At 36.5% G+C, this 15,580-nt stretch overlaps 1 protein-coding gene across 2 annotated transcripts in view; it reads left to right on the top strand.

Moving 5' to 3' along the window:
• Window positions 1-15,580, top strand: part of LOC111086943 — a 45,521-nt gene that overhangs the window by 4,522 nt on the left and 25,419 nt on the right. For both annotated transcript variants that reach the window (XM_022391844.1, XM_022391845.1), the window contains exons 2-3: window positions 1,261-1,414; window positions 6,385-6,477. The gene's annotated coding sequence lies outside the window, so the exon portion shown is untranslated. The remainder of the gene's footprint in view (window positions 1-1,260; window positions 1,415-6,384; window positions 6,478-15,580) is intronic.

Raw genomic sequence — 15,580 nt, 5'->3', positions numbered from 1 at the left:
TTATTTAATTAAATAATGCACCAAGGAACATAGACTAATAACATGCAATTTCTGGTTTTGTAACTATGTGACAAGAACCGTTACAAATTCATCCATGCTAGTTGTTAACTTTCCCACAGGAACGATGTTGGTACTTTGAGTGAAATTGACATCTAATTGTTCAGAACATAACGTTATACAGTATGTCATTTGATAGATGAAAAGTTTGACTTTCTATTGGTTATAAGTAATATATAATGAAACTAAGAGAGAACTATCAACGACTTCTGAAAGAGAGGATGTGACAGGTTGGTGTGGCAGGTGGGGTCTGATTTTCTATTGGATAGCCCTTTAACCAAACAAAATTGAAGACTATGAAAATTATGGTTTGTCTGAGCAATAATGATTTTATAGAGAGTAATTTACGCATAATTTTGTCCTTTTTCAAGGAGTGGTGGATAAAATAGGGATGATGACACGCTAAGACAAAATGTGTCAGGTGGGTCATACTAGTGGAAATTCAGTATTTTTTGTAATATTGCCTTGTAGAATTAAGAACTTAAAACTTGTATACTATTAAGATATGGGTTATTAGCTGAGATTTTTAGGCTATTCTATTTAGTATAACATAACCAAAAGTGGTTTAATAAAATTTTTAATGTAAGACACTAAAACCTTGTGTTATGTGCACTAAAGGATACCTGTGGCAATAGGGTTAAAGAGGTTTGTTTTTTATTATTTGTTTTTATTATTTAAGTTTATAATTAGAGGACAACTCAGAGGGAAGGTTACCTTTATAAACAGGTCACATCCCGTAAAGGAGCAACAAAAGTATATGGGTTATACTTTTATGCTAAAATGGGTTCAGAATACACTTACTGACAAGTCATCTATAATAAATCAACCTAATAACCCGAGTGAAACTTTGACCCTTGTTACGTTAAAGAAAGATTCCTTCGTTTGATGAGTGACCATGTTTATCCTTGTATTCTGCTACTTTACTTTACTTGTTTATTTTAGCTCAACTTAGATGATGGGATTAAAAGTTGAAGTATGTAATTTTCTGGCTTCTGGAGAAAAGTGTATATTATATGTTTATTTTACACACACACTTCAACCATATAGAGGAATCAAAATGATTTTCAAATAATCCTGATACACACGGTAGGTTTTCTATTAATCTTATAACTTTTATAAGAGTAGTTTTATTACGTTCATTCAAAAGTTCATCATATAGAATGCCAGATATAAAAGTAACATATTTGTTACTTTGTATTCCAGTGTTCTTTAGAAAGTGAGGATGACTGGTCCAGAGAAGGAGAAAAATTTGGATCACTTACTTTTGATGACAACTTGTTAGTAGAATGCAGTGATACTCTCTTCAGTAGTCTTCATTATAACCAGCTGTTTGATTTACCCAACCCTAGAGAATTTGGTAATTAGAAAAACTTTAATAATTTATGTTGAATTGTAAGCCATTTAATTCATATATATTTGACAAAGTCTTGTTTTTGCTGTCTTATTCTTAAATAATAATAATAATTAATAAATAATTACATATGTAACACAGACAAATCCTTCTTGCCATCTTATGGCCATATAACTTTGTTACAGTAGGTTTTGCTTCTAACAAGTGATTATTTGCTCCCAGTTAACAACCTATTTACATGGTATTTGCTGTTAACTGTAGATTTTAATGGAAAATACCAAACATAGAAATTGATCATCAGATGACAAACTAAAGTTATCTATTACTTTGGATTTAAAATTATCTATTGGGTATAATCTTTGATAGGTCCACACTATAGGCTAACATTTTGCCCATCATGCATAAATTATGGATCCAAATGTATGTTGGTTTTTTCATTTTATCATTGTAACTATTATTTGCTTTTTGTTCATAATTTTCATGATCTCTAAACAGTGTTATTTATTGTTGAATATTGATATTTAAGCATGTATCATCAGCAGTAGATTGTGATAATATAGAAATAATGTGTTTAGAAAAAAAATCTCAATATTATCTTCCTCAGGTGAAGCCACTATCCTTTATTAACAGGAAAAGTATAACAGAAGTAATCATTATAAGTTTCAGAAAATGACTACAAAAGATATTTATTCTCTTATTGTTAAATTGTTCTTGTGCTAAGTGATAATCAGTTGTCTCAAAGTAAATGATAAACCAAATGCTTTGAACAGGAATATTTATATTTTATAGTAAATGCAGTTGATACATTTGTTATAAAAGTGGCTGTATCTGAAATACCTTCTGTTGTATTAATAAAGTGTCTAAAAATTGATACTGTTACAAGAGAAAGTGTGAATTTAATACCTACCTTTGTATTAATACAATATTCTAGAGTTGATAGGTTGTTGTAAGAGATGGAGTACAACAGTAGTATCCACTATTATGCAAACAAGAGAAAGTGTGATTATATTATCCATATACCAGTACAACTTTTTAAAGCTGTTAGATTGTTACAAGAAAAGGTGTCACTGTAATATCCATCATTATACTAATATCTCTTCCTAAGGTTGTTAGATTGTTACAAGAAGTATGACTGAAATGTCCACTATTATATTATTGCATCTTCCTAAAGTTGTTAGATTGAAAGTGTGACTGTAATATCCACCATTGTAGTAATACAGCTTTGTAAGGTTGTCAGATTATTATAAGACGTGTGACTGTATATTCACCATTATACTGATATAACTTCCTAAAGTTATTGGATTGTTACAAAAGGTGTGACTGTAATATCCACTATTATACTAATACAACTTCCTAAAGTTGTTAGATTGTGACTGTAATAGCCATTTTTAGAAGTTGGCAGACTGTTACAACAAAGAATTATCTTGACACTACTTTTAAGTAGTGTCTTTGCATTGTTTATCTGTTCTGACAGAGTAATTGACTTTGAAATATTACCTGACAGTAATGCAATTTGTTATAGTGGATGTTGTTGTTTTTTTAACAAGGAACGGGAAAAATTATTATTTTGAATACAGTACATTACCTCTGCTCACATAAATAGCTATTCTCATTCAGTGCTGTCCTCTATATGCAAAAAACAAATTATGCATACTATAACCTTCTATCTCGCCTCCGTTGGAATTGACTCATTCCAATGAATCTCTCATTCAAATCATTAGACATCAACCCTTCACCAATAACAGTGCGACACACTCTCATGACACATGTGACTCCCTCTATTCAATTCTACCGAACTATCACTTGTATTCAGGCGTTTTTCTTTTGGTGCTCTTTGTATGAATCGTCACTTTAATAGTTTAATTTTCGAAGTGAGATTTCTTCATTATTAATTTTTTTCATTACATTCAAGAAATATTTTAATTTAACTATAATTTCCCAGTCTTTATTTTTTTCTTCTCATACTCTCATATTTAACATCAAACACTTTTGTTTGATTTATGTATTTCTCCAATGAATTCTGAGGTTCATATTCCCACTTCGAGTGTTATGCCTCTAGCACTATTTTCACAGACTGTATGTAGGGGAGACCCGTCATTGGATTTCTCTGCTATTATCCATCATGAGATTGATTGTTATATGGGTCAACCTTCTTCTTCTGAAATTGCCTCACTAATCCTCCTGAATCCTAGTGATGCGACCTTATCCTGGGTACATTTGCTGCCTCTTTCTTTTCAGGATTTCTGTATTTTTTCTTTGGTGATATGTTATCGATTATGTATCTGAGACTTTGGAATCTCGTGTGCATCAACACTCGACCCTTTCCCTCTTTAGTTGAGTGTTTGACACAGATGGAGCCATGACACTCCCCTATTCCTTTCCTGTCCTGGTTCTTATCTACCCATCCCTGTCCCCCTTCCAGGGGTTTCTCATCTCGTTGTTTTATTCATTGTTGATGGGCATGTTGTCGACAGTACCAGAGACTAACTAGAGAGTTCCAGTCCAGTGGAAGCTTCACTATATTATATTATTACTCTTTGGCAATCTCTCATTACAGTTCCATGGGTTCTTTGGGTTTTATCAGAAGGACTTGTCCTACTATTTCTATCCCCACTTCCTTTGTCCCTGGTACCCTTTTCTTTCCCCATGACTTGGGATCCTGCCACCAGCCTGCATCTGTCCAAGGAGGTACAAGATTTTCTGTTTCTACAGACTGTTGCACCTGTTCATCATCTTTCTCCTGGTTTTTATTCCAGGCTGTTTGTTGTCCTTGCCCCAAACCGGAGGCTGGCAACCTGTACTAGGTTTTTCCTGCCTCATTCTAATTTCCACTTTACCTTGTAGTCGTTTCTCACCCTTAGGTGGGCTTTTTCTCTAGGTTTATTGATGGCAAAGAGGAATGTCGCAAATGATTATTTGCATATCCTGATATTTTGTCACTAGTGACCCTCTCTTCAATTTATTCTCCACGGAGTGGTTTCTCTATTTCACTCACTGCCATTTGGACTTGCTTCAGCCCTATATGGTTTGTCGGGTGTTCAGAGCAATCGTTCATCACTTGCATGTTCTTGGGCTGCACTTTCCACTTCCTTTGGTCGACTGGCTACTTCACTCATTCCAAACAAGAGTCTGCCTGTTACCCTTATCAGCTGCTCTTGGAGGTGGCCATAATGGGCTGTTAATCAAGTTGGAGAAGTTCTTACTGCGACCTATACAATATCTTGTCCATTTGGGTGTTTTTCTTTTTCTACACACATCATAGTTGGGCCCGCTCTTCTTCTGTTTGACTTCGTTCGATGGGTTTTCAGTTCAATTACAGCTCGCGAAGTTCTGTTGCTTTTTGGTCTGTGATCTCCTATGGTAGCCCCTATCCCCTTAGGTCAGGCTGATATGCAGGTTCATTCCTGGTCTTTCCATGACCAGTGGAATTTCCCAGGGATCCTCTTATTAATCTTCCTCTACCCTTGCCGTTGATCTGCATTGGTGGTTCGATATGACTCGCATGTCAGCAGGTGTCCTGCTTCCTCCTCATCATCCAGTTTTACACATTTCATGGATGAATCCTTTAGCAGATGGGGGCTTGAGTTGATCAACTGGAAGATTCAAGGTTTTTGGTCTGTGGCCAAGAGGTATTTATTAACATCCTGGAGCTTCTTGCTGTTGGTCGTGTGTTGATTCATTTTCTCTATCTGGCCAGATATTGTGTGGTAATTATCTATTCCCAATTTTCTTTAGTGGTTGCTTATCTCAATCACAAGGGTTCCATCTGTTCTCCATCCCTCCTTATTCCTATGTTGGGTCTTCTTTTTGGGCCCATATGCTCAATATTCCTATCATCGTGTGTCATGTTTAGAGTGCTTTTGATCTTGTTGTGGATTGGATTCCTGTTCAGACTACATTTATCCAATGGAGTGGTCTCTCAATCCTTTTGTTTTCCAGTGGCTTTGATTTCAGTGGTATACTCCTCACATTGAGGCTTTTGCTACATCCCTTAACTACAAATTCCCTTGGTTTTTGGTCTCTAGTTCCTCGTCTTCTTGCTCTGGCTATCAATGTGTTCACCCAGGATTGGACCTACACATTTGTCTATAGGAAATACATTTTCAGGGTAGGAAAATTGTAACTCCTGTCATGGATACAAATGGAGTTTTCTCAAGATGATGATCCCTTGTAACAAAATATGCTACTCTAATAGCCTTCATGGTGTTCATTAATATTTTTTATTATCTGTAATCAATTATGAAAGAAAGATTTGTTGAAAGAACATACTACAATACCAATTTAATTTCCTCAAGATAATAGTCTGTTGAAATAGAAAAGGCTGCTAATTCCCTCCCTTGTTTTAATGCAGGTTCATCAAATCAGTAATGTACTACAATAGGAAAACTACTAATTCCCTTCTTTGTTTTAATGCAGGTTCATCAAATCAGTAATGTATTACAATAGGAAGTGCTACTTTTGAATTTATCATAATACTAATATAATTTCCTAAAGATTCAAAATGATATCTTTTTTACTGAAGAAATAGCTAATGTAGAACCAACCATAATATTAATACAGATTTTTAGTTTTATTTTTCATTGAATTGGATAAAGCTATTGTATTGCCCATATCCATACTCATGTTGATAGTTTTGAACAGGCTTATGTTATAATACTAATACAATTTAATTAAGTCATTGTTCTGTGACAATAGAAAGAATTAATGTAATATAGGAATTAATCTAGTGAAACATTCAGAAAAGCACTAAATTTTTAGTATTATCATTATTAAACAAGTAATTTACAGATTATTTCAAATAATAAAGCTTTGAAAGGATATTTTTTACTTAGAATTTAATCAGTTATGTTAAACGTACTTCTGAATACAGTATAGATTACATAACTGAAATTGTTGGATTTTGACATCAGTTTCTTAAATGTAATTAATTCTGAACCAGACCATATAAGTAATTTTTTTATTGAATTCTTTGGCAGTTAAAGGTGTGAATGCTGACTTTATTCAACCAGGCTTATCTCAACTTCATCCTTCATTTGATGACATTATGGACACGTTGGAACCCCTGTCAGGTAAAATTCCTGTTTCAAACTTCCATTAATTTACTGTTACATGGACTGATGAAGTAATTTCAAAAATAATGTTAGTTTATTAACTCTTAAGTATTGTTCATTTAATTGTGTTTTTAAATTAAAATTAAGTAACATTAATCTGTTGAACAATATATAATAGTTTTTTTAAACTTTAAATTTAATTTGTTGATTCTTGTTATCAGAGAAATAATATTGAGATTAGATACTTTAGTTCAATTATAAAATTTATAAAACTTATTTTTAGTAAGCTGCATTATATCATCAGTTGTGTGTCCTAGGTCTTAAGAGTTTTTTTTTTATCATAATCTAAATTTGGACAGTTTGGGTAAATATAAATTAGGGCACTCCAAAAAAATAACAAACCTAACATTAGAACAAGGTAGTTGCACTGTAAGTCAAAAAAGGATCAAAGTTTTTTTTAAGTTTAACTGTTATCACGAGTTTTCACTAAAACAATAAAACTAAATAGTAGTAATCACATGATAGCACACAAATTGTCCATTAGCAATGTATAAACAGCTTATTCATACAGAATACTTCAGTGATTCTAGTTACCATTCATGTAATTGCAACAATATACATTAAATATACATGATTAAGCTTTACCAAACATATTTGTAAAGAAAAAAGATGCAATATAGCAGTTTATAGTATTAAGAAAACTCTATATTGTGTACTGGAAAGTAATCTCAAAGAAATACTCATTTTTGTCATTTTAAAATGAATTTCAAATTTGGTTTTTTATATTTTTCATTTGTACATTGATAATAATTTTTTTAGGTAGACTAGAAAAAGTTTGTTACCATTAAATTATTGTGGGTTTCATTACATTTTGGCTGTTTCAGTTTTTGATATCCATATTTGTACTAGTGTTGATTAATTTTATGTTTGTTAGATTAGTTTAATTGTCAACGGTTATAGTTTTTTATCCACAGATTAGCACTAGCATTGGTTAGTGATTGTTTAATAGATCAATTCAGATTTTAGTAGCTTAAAACTGTTGTAACTTTTTTTCTTATCTTCAGGCTGGTACTAGTGTTGGTTAATTTTTGTATTTAATATATTCTTGTAGACATTACAAACTTTCAATTTTTTATCTGCAAATTATTGATAGTGTTGTTTTAAATTTAGTTTTTGGCAAGTAGATCATTATAGGCTTTATTTACTATCATCTGTTGTCATTTTCCAATACGGTCTTAACTCTACTCACACAAAGCTAACTTGATTTTCCTTCTGCCCTCTAAACATTACTAAAAACTTTTCCTGCTCAGCACACCAGTCTATATACCCATTAATTTTGACCCATTTTTAGATATTTACATATCATGTCACTACTCCTCACCAAGTTTTTTTGCATGTAGCTACCATTTATGAATGTGCTTATTTGCCATTTCAAATCTTTTCTCAAGTTTTATTTTACTGTGTTTGCATTCAATTGTTTCAACATTATCTTTTATTTGTATTTGTTTCTTGTTACTGAATTGTATGAATTTGCGATTCAATGTGTTGACTACAGTAGTTCCCGTTACAGTCGACGATGCTACTGATACAACTTCTCAGGAATCGGCTTCAACTTAATTGTAGAGGAGGTACAGGCCTTATTTCACAGGGAGCTAGATTCATATGTTCAGCTGGTGATTTCGTCTCCTTTTCAACCTGACAAAGTTGCTGAGGAAGAATACAATCAAGGTGAAGACAATTTGGATTCTCTTTTTCTGGCACCCACTTATTTTGGTCTGTCACACTCAGCACCTCTTTAGGAGATTTCATCTTTTTTTTACAGCTGGTTACTCAAATCGAGGCACATTCAGTTTTTGTATGCTCGAGACAAGGGTGATTTTGCTAGTTTTCTATTCCTACTCATGTTGCTGTGCCTCCACATCGTTCACTTTGGTGGATATTTGTTCTTCTCCTCATATCTTTCTGTGGCTTCCAGATCTTTCAGTGGTTTGGTGGTAAGTTCTTCGACTTTTATATTTTGCACCGGTAGTAGGCGCAACTCAGGAGCTCTTTGTGTGGGTTTGTCCTTCTTTACATATGATAGAATTAAGTATTTCACGTCATCAGTGTTTGGGCTTTGGTAAGTTAGATATTTATGTGTCCTTTGTCATCTAAGTTAATTTAAATTTATTTTAAGTGAGATATTGATTATTACGTTGTTTTTTAGGTAATGTTACTCAGTTTACACGTTTGTTATTATTACGTGCTTTATAAACTAGGTAAATTTCGATGTTTTGGCATTTCAATATTAATGAGTACTTTGTCAACTATGTGTGTTTAGATAGTTTGTACCTTACATATCATTCCTGCTAGTAACATCTATTTCAAAACATACTTACCTTCATGCACACTACAGCTATTACTCGACTGCTAGGGTTTCTTTTCCTTTGCCCATCTAAGCATTGATTTGTTTTTTCTCTATTGCTTCAGTCTTTTATTCCCCACCTAATTGCCCTTGGCAATATCTGTCATGTGACATTATCCAGCTACATCAGTGCACCCTCTATCCAGATACTGTGTATAAGCACCTCATTCAGATAATATTGTCATGTTTTCTCGACAAAGCACTCACTAACGAGTTTCTCTGTACTACGATCATTGGAGATACTTCGAGTGTTCTTTGTGTTACCTAGCTGAATTTCATTTTTTTTAAATTCCGTTTGGCAAGCTGATGTATGGCATGAATTCCCAGGTTATTATTTCAAACGTGGAGGCAAATCAGGTCTCTCCTATGCCACCTCTGATATCATGTGTCATTCAATAGTCAGGGGGTGGGAGAGTCACTTTCAGTTGAGACTGTAAATAACCTTATTCGTAGTGAGATGAAGACATATATTCAGTTCGGGGGCTCTGAGGCTACAATGGAAAGTGATCCTGGACATTCTGCAGCGAAATTAGATTCACTTTTTCCTGCACCTTCCTTTATTCTGTTGGCTTCTCAAGAGGCCACTTTGGGATCAGCTGCCTCAGGCTCCTTTTATTCAGTTGGTTCATCGAGTGTGTGATGTTTTGGGGTCTTTCCCCAGTTGCTTTTGAGCCTGCACATTCCTTGATGGCTGATATTTGGTTCACGCAGGGAATTTTACTGCCCAGTTACATGAAGGAACAGCTATGCCATGGTTGTCAGAACTACATGATTTAGCCTACCACCGCCAGGTGGAAGCATATTCAAATTCTCAAAGAATACATCTGCTTCTGGAAAATTAGGGTTCTAGAGCTGAGTTATTTATTATCTCTTTCAATTTTGTTGGAAGACTCAGGATCACCACATCCACTGACGATGAATTGGGACCATTGTTAGTATGCACATTGGTTTGATTGTCAGCTTCTATATTTGAGTGTCCTGACCCCAAATTTCAGCTATTTGGTCCACTGGTAACCAGAAGAGTCTGTCTGTATCCAAGGGTTCCTCCATTTGGTTAGAATGCCATCAGTGGTGTCAGTGATTATTGTATGCCTTTGGGGTCTGTGTGGGCTTGGCTCTTAGAATGTCTCGATGTGTGCTAAACCTTAACCACGGATCCATGAAAACTATAGGTCCTTGAGTCAGGATTAGTCATTCAGTTCACATCTTCACCACCATCATCCACCCAACCTGTAGTGTTTCTGCCTCCCACAGATACTATAATTTTGGAACTTCGTGCTAGGTCTATCAGGGTTTTGTTGGTTTGAGGGCAGGGGAGAGAGTCATGCTAGTTTATCCAGGGTTTTATTCCTGTCTCGTTATTGTGCCCAAAAGACAGGAGATGGATATCCAGTCATCGATCTTTTTCATCTATATCAATTCCTAGATCCTCCAAGATTCACAAGTGAGTCATTCTTCACTCAGAGTTGGCATTTTTTTACTAGGATTGTTCAATGTCACCAACGCTTATCTGTACATTTCCATAGTCGTGATTACCCACCACTATCTGCATTTTGTGCACAAGGTTTAGGTGCTGCAGTTTGAGGCTCTGACCTTCAGACTAGAATCAGCACCATATGTTTTCTGCCAAATTATACGAGTTTTTTCTTGTCACATCCTCTCCCTAAGCCTGTGCACACACACCATCCCATGGATGACTGGTTACCACTGGCACTATCTCGTTGATTGTCAAAACATTGCACTTGGATTCTACTTTCAGAAACAACCAAGGCAGGCTTTATTTTCAGAGCTGAGATATCTGCTCTCATTTCAACACTATGTATCATCAGTTTGGGTATCTTTTTCATCACGTACATCAGTCAGACTCAGCTGACTCCCATCCAACCCCAAGCCATGGAACAGGAAGTCCAACTCTTATTCACCTCTCCTCCCACTTCATGGATAGTTCTTTCTCTTATGAGAATGTGGGCATCACTCAAATCTTTCATTCCTTTGGGATGAGCACACAAAAGGTCCCTTCAGTGGTCTTTATGTAACCAATGGATCATGAACAGCAATTCACTAGATTCCCTAGCTTCCTTATTTAGGATCTTTCTCTTTGATCTCGAGGGGTGATTAGGTTGGAACAATATTAAGATACGAGTTCCTCTACTGTCGCCTTGTCCAGAGATCCATCTCTTTATGGATGCCTCTCTTCAGTGATGGGGTGCATATTTGAATAGTCAGGAATTCCAGAGTCTATGCATGGAAGTCTAGACATTCCTAAACAATGTTTTAGACCTTTTTGTTGTTCAAAGGGCAATGTCTAATGGTCTGGGCTTATTAAGGGGAAAATCGTCAGGCTTCACTTTGACAGTTCCACAGTGATATCTTGCATTTCCCATCAAGGGGACACTTAGTCCAGGGCTTTTTATTTTTGAATCTTGGATCTTTCTTGGGACCACTCCTATCACTGGCTTGCCATGTTCCATGAGTGATGACTTCAGTGACAGATTAATTTTTTCAACCCAAACCGATTCTTCTGACTGAATGGTTGGTGTGTTAGCCACTCACTGGAACACACAAATACTGGCAATTTGATCTCTGGCACCTCACCCTCAAGCTTCGGCAATAGATGCATTCTGTTGGGATGGGATTGCACCTCTAGGCCTTCCCACTGATTCGTACATTACCCAAGGTACTAGCTATGATTCATTCCAACCCATTTTCAGGTTCTGTTGATAGCACTGGATTGGTGGCTAAATCCTCATTTCTGCTTCCGCAATACCTTCAGGAATACCAACCTCTCCCACTTCCTCTTTAGCCATCTGTATTGAGGCAGCCATGATCTGACATTGTACATCCAGCTATCCAAAAGCTCAGGCTTCATGCATGAAGGTTATTCAGTCCATTGCACAGCATCAGGGTTTAATTTCTATAGGTTGTCATGTGTCTGTCTCAGTCTTTGCTTAGTCCCACGATGGACATCTATCAACAGAAATGGTGCACACACTTACAATGTGCATTGAGAGGAGGCTGGACCCATTTTATTCAGAAGTGCCAACTATAGCTCATTTTTTGAACTGGCTTTTTGACAACGATTTAACATGTTCCACAATTGCTCTGTATAAGGTGGCCTTATTGACTACCTTTCGATATTCGAGATGAATATTCATTGAGTCCCAAGTACTCTCTGTCTTCCTCACATCATTTTTGGTCCTTTGTCCCAATCGACCATTTCAGTTACCTAACTAGTATAATAAAGTTGCATTACATGCCCTTTCTCAACATCCATTTCAGACATTAGCCTAATGTACCATTTATCACCTTTCTCTAAAGGATTAATTTTCGTTGCTGCTGACCTACAGACATCGCCAGTTGGAGTGGTTTGTGCTGATTGTGCACAGGATGCTTTATCATACTACCTACATCCTCAGACCAGTTGCTCTTCCCTAAGACACTGGCAGCCAGGGAAAGGGATAAATCCTTTTCACCGATTCATCTGATTACTATTTCTTACTTCCATGACTGCTTGGATCTCGATCATTTGTTATGTCTAGTGAGGGTCTTAAAGTGTTATGTTGCCCACAATAATAGCCTTAGAGGTGCTAGGGAATGACTTTTTCTTCATTGGGATCTTTCAGTTTCCCAGGATTTATCTCCAGTTACATTGATGAAGTGGGTATGAAATTGATCCATATTGCGTATTCTGGGCTGTCTTTGAGGGTGAGGAGATTTCTGTGAGTCACATTTCATCAGGTTTGTCACATTTTTATGTCCTTAACAGCCTGGTTGAATTGCCTTCTGAAAGACATTGTGCAGGCTGGTATGTGGGCCTCCCTAAATACTTGTATCATCTCACATTATTTACAGGATCTGGCAGTAAATTCCCCTGAAGGTTTTCAACTACCCTCTGTAGCTATCTTAACCACATCCTCTAGATTATATAGTGGGGTGAGTAATTTCATTGCCACTCTTCTTTACCTTCCAGGCAGGTGTGCTTTTATCAAACCAATTCTGCACTAACAACCACTAATTCAATATATTCAATTCCAACAGGCTCTGTAGAAATGAGATGTTCCATAAGACCACCAAGAGGCTGACCAGGTGGTATTACTGTACTATGTTGGACCACCACTCATGGACTATCATGAGTAAAGCATAAGGGGATCCTGCCTGTTCATGCCAATCATTGGATTGAATAAATCGGGGTTGGTCTGCATTTTAAAATTTAGGGAACTTGGTTCACCTATTGCACCGTTTCAAGAGCACTGTTCCTCAGGGCTCCCCAATGCACATTACCTCCCAGATTCTACTAGTAGAGCTAGGGAGTCCTTACCACACTCAGTTTCCAGTCACTGGGGTGGGGGACAGAGGTTATTTCTCTAAAGTGTTCAAGGAATTCCTCCACTCTTGAAGAAGAGGGTGAAGTTAGGGGCCCTCCTACCCTGGACCCTGGAAATTTTTTCCCCAGATATTGGTAGGAGAGGGAGCCTACTTGTAATACCAGTTCAGCTATGATGTTCAGCTATCTGGTTGGGTTGAGCATGGCCTTTCTTTTTGATCAATATTGGTTCAGTACATTGTTTATGGAAGATAGTCCATTATCTACTCATAATTCCGAATGCTGAGTGATCCCATCTTGGGTCCTTGGTTGAGGACAGCTTGTTCCTCATCCTTCCCATAATTCCAGAGACAAGAAAAATTTTCCTTACTGATTGGTTGGGGAGTGAGGATGAGTGTTCATAACTCCAGACCAGATGAGTTTCCTCAGATTAAGTATAGCATACAGGATCCCGTCATTCTGAGTTTGGGGTGTTGGCTTGGAATGCATCACTCTATGGCTACAGGTTGGGATCCACTCACAAGTAGATGTATATATGTCTTCCACCCACAGTACATATATATATATATGCCACCCACAGTACATGAAATAAGTTCCGGATGAAGTCCATATCTTTTCTGGATGTAGTGCAGTTCCACCACTAGGATGCTAATTTTCTGTTGGCACATTCTGATCTATGCAGACACTCTGTATGGTTAATGCCCTCACTGGCCTTTCCACCTTATGAATGTAGGATTCTAGCTGTAGTGTAAGCGGAGGTGAGTAACGTTTTGTAGTTAATGTTTTCCTCTCCACTAAGAGCCAGTGTTAAAGACTGCAGAGTGGGTCAGTCTTGAAAAACTGATAATATTATCTGAAGGAGGTACTTATATACAGTACCAGGATAGAGGGCACATTGATGTAGGTGGAGAGTGTAATATGACAGATTATTGCCAAGAGCAATTAAGTAGGAAATAAATGACTGAAGCAAGTGAAAAAAATTCGGACCAATGTTTAGATGGGCAAAGGAAGGAAACTGTGGCAGTTGAGTAATAGCTGTAGTGTAAGAGGAAGTAAGTATTATTGGGAATAACATTTTCTTAATTCGAAAATGTATCATTCAGTGTTCTATCCAAATATTTTTTTTTCTTCATTGTTCAATATTTGGCTTATAATAATAAGTTTCAGGTTCATTGCCTCAATCCAGGGACTGACTCCACATATTGCATCTTTCTATTCCCGATCAATCAGATCTTCTCCATTGTCTGTTTACCAAAGACGATGGTCTACCTTCTTCCTTTGGTCTTCCTTCTATTCCTCATTTTTCCCAATTCATCGCTTGGTTGTTTGGCAAAGGCTTGTCTGCTTTGACCATGTCTAGCTATCAGGCAGCCCTGTTGAACACCTTCCATTTCTCCAAGTTACATTAGGTTTTTGTCTTCCTATGTCATTTTCCCTCTTTTTCAGCTCATTTTGAGTCATGCATTGTACACTTTCATTTGTATCTGATTGATGTCTCACTGTGGTTCTTTATGCCCTTTCTCATCCTTCCTTTGAACTTTCTCTCTTTCAAGACTTATTTCCTTTTCCTCCTTGCTTGCAGATGTCATTGATCAGGTATTTATGCCATTTACATTACCAGCATCCTCAACCATTCTTTTTATGTCATCCTATATCCTGACTGATCTCTCCTTTGTAAGAATTATTCTGCCTGTGAAGGTGGTTTGGCTTTCACATATATTTTCTTACCTTCCATCTCCCACCTGTACTTGCATTCTAATCCCAATTGGCTTCTTTGTCCAATTCGCTCTTTACAGTGTTATGTCCTCGACTTTTTATTCCCTAAAACACTTCCCATGATCTAACCCCTATCATTATATTTAGTTGGGTTCATTAACTTGTTAGGCTGGTGTATTTAGACTTATTCATGGAAGGGTGCCATCTCCATAATGTTTCTTCTCTTCAAATTTGTCATATTATCATGTATTTGGCTGCTTGCCTTCGACATCCTTTGGAGGAGATTGCTCAGGACAGTGTGTGGACTACTCCCAGTACCTTCAATACTCATTATCTACATTATCTGGTTGTATCTTCCTCAGGTGGGTATCTTTTCTTCTCCCATGGCAATTCTACACATGTCTATTCAACTTTGATTGGGGTAAGTCTTATCAATTTTTATTTATTTATGCTTTTATTTTCAGCAACCCTTGTTTTTTACCACTAATAATGGGATCTTACTCTGTGTCAGATGTTGCCTGGTCAGGTAGCTTTGCCTCAAACCCACACTATTTACTGATTGCACAATAATGCTTACTGTAGAGACGGGGTGTTCCGCAAGACCGCTGGTAGCATACTCTGTGGTGTATATATATATATGTATATATATATATATATATATATATATATATATAATA

This window comes from Limulus polyphemus, unplaced genomic scaffold (genome assembly GCF_000517525.1).
Source record: "Limulus polyphemus unplaced genomic scaffold, Limulus_polyphemus-2.1.2 Scaffold1573, whole genome shotgun sequence".
In the NCBI taxonomy this organism is placed as follows: Eukaryota; Metazoa; Arthropoda; class Merostomata; order Xiphosura; family Limulidae; genus Limulus; species Limulus polyphemus.
Note: the sequence above shows the minus strand (reverse complement) of the source record. Positions and strands in the feature narration are given on the sequence as shown.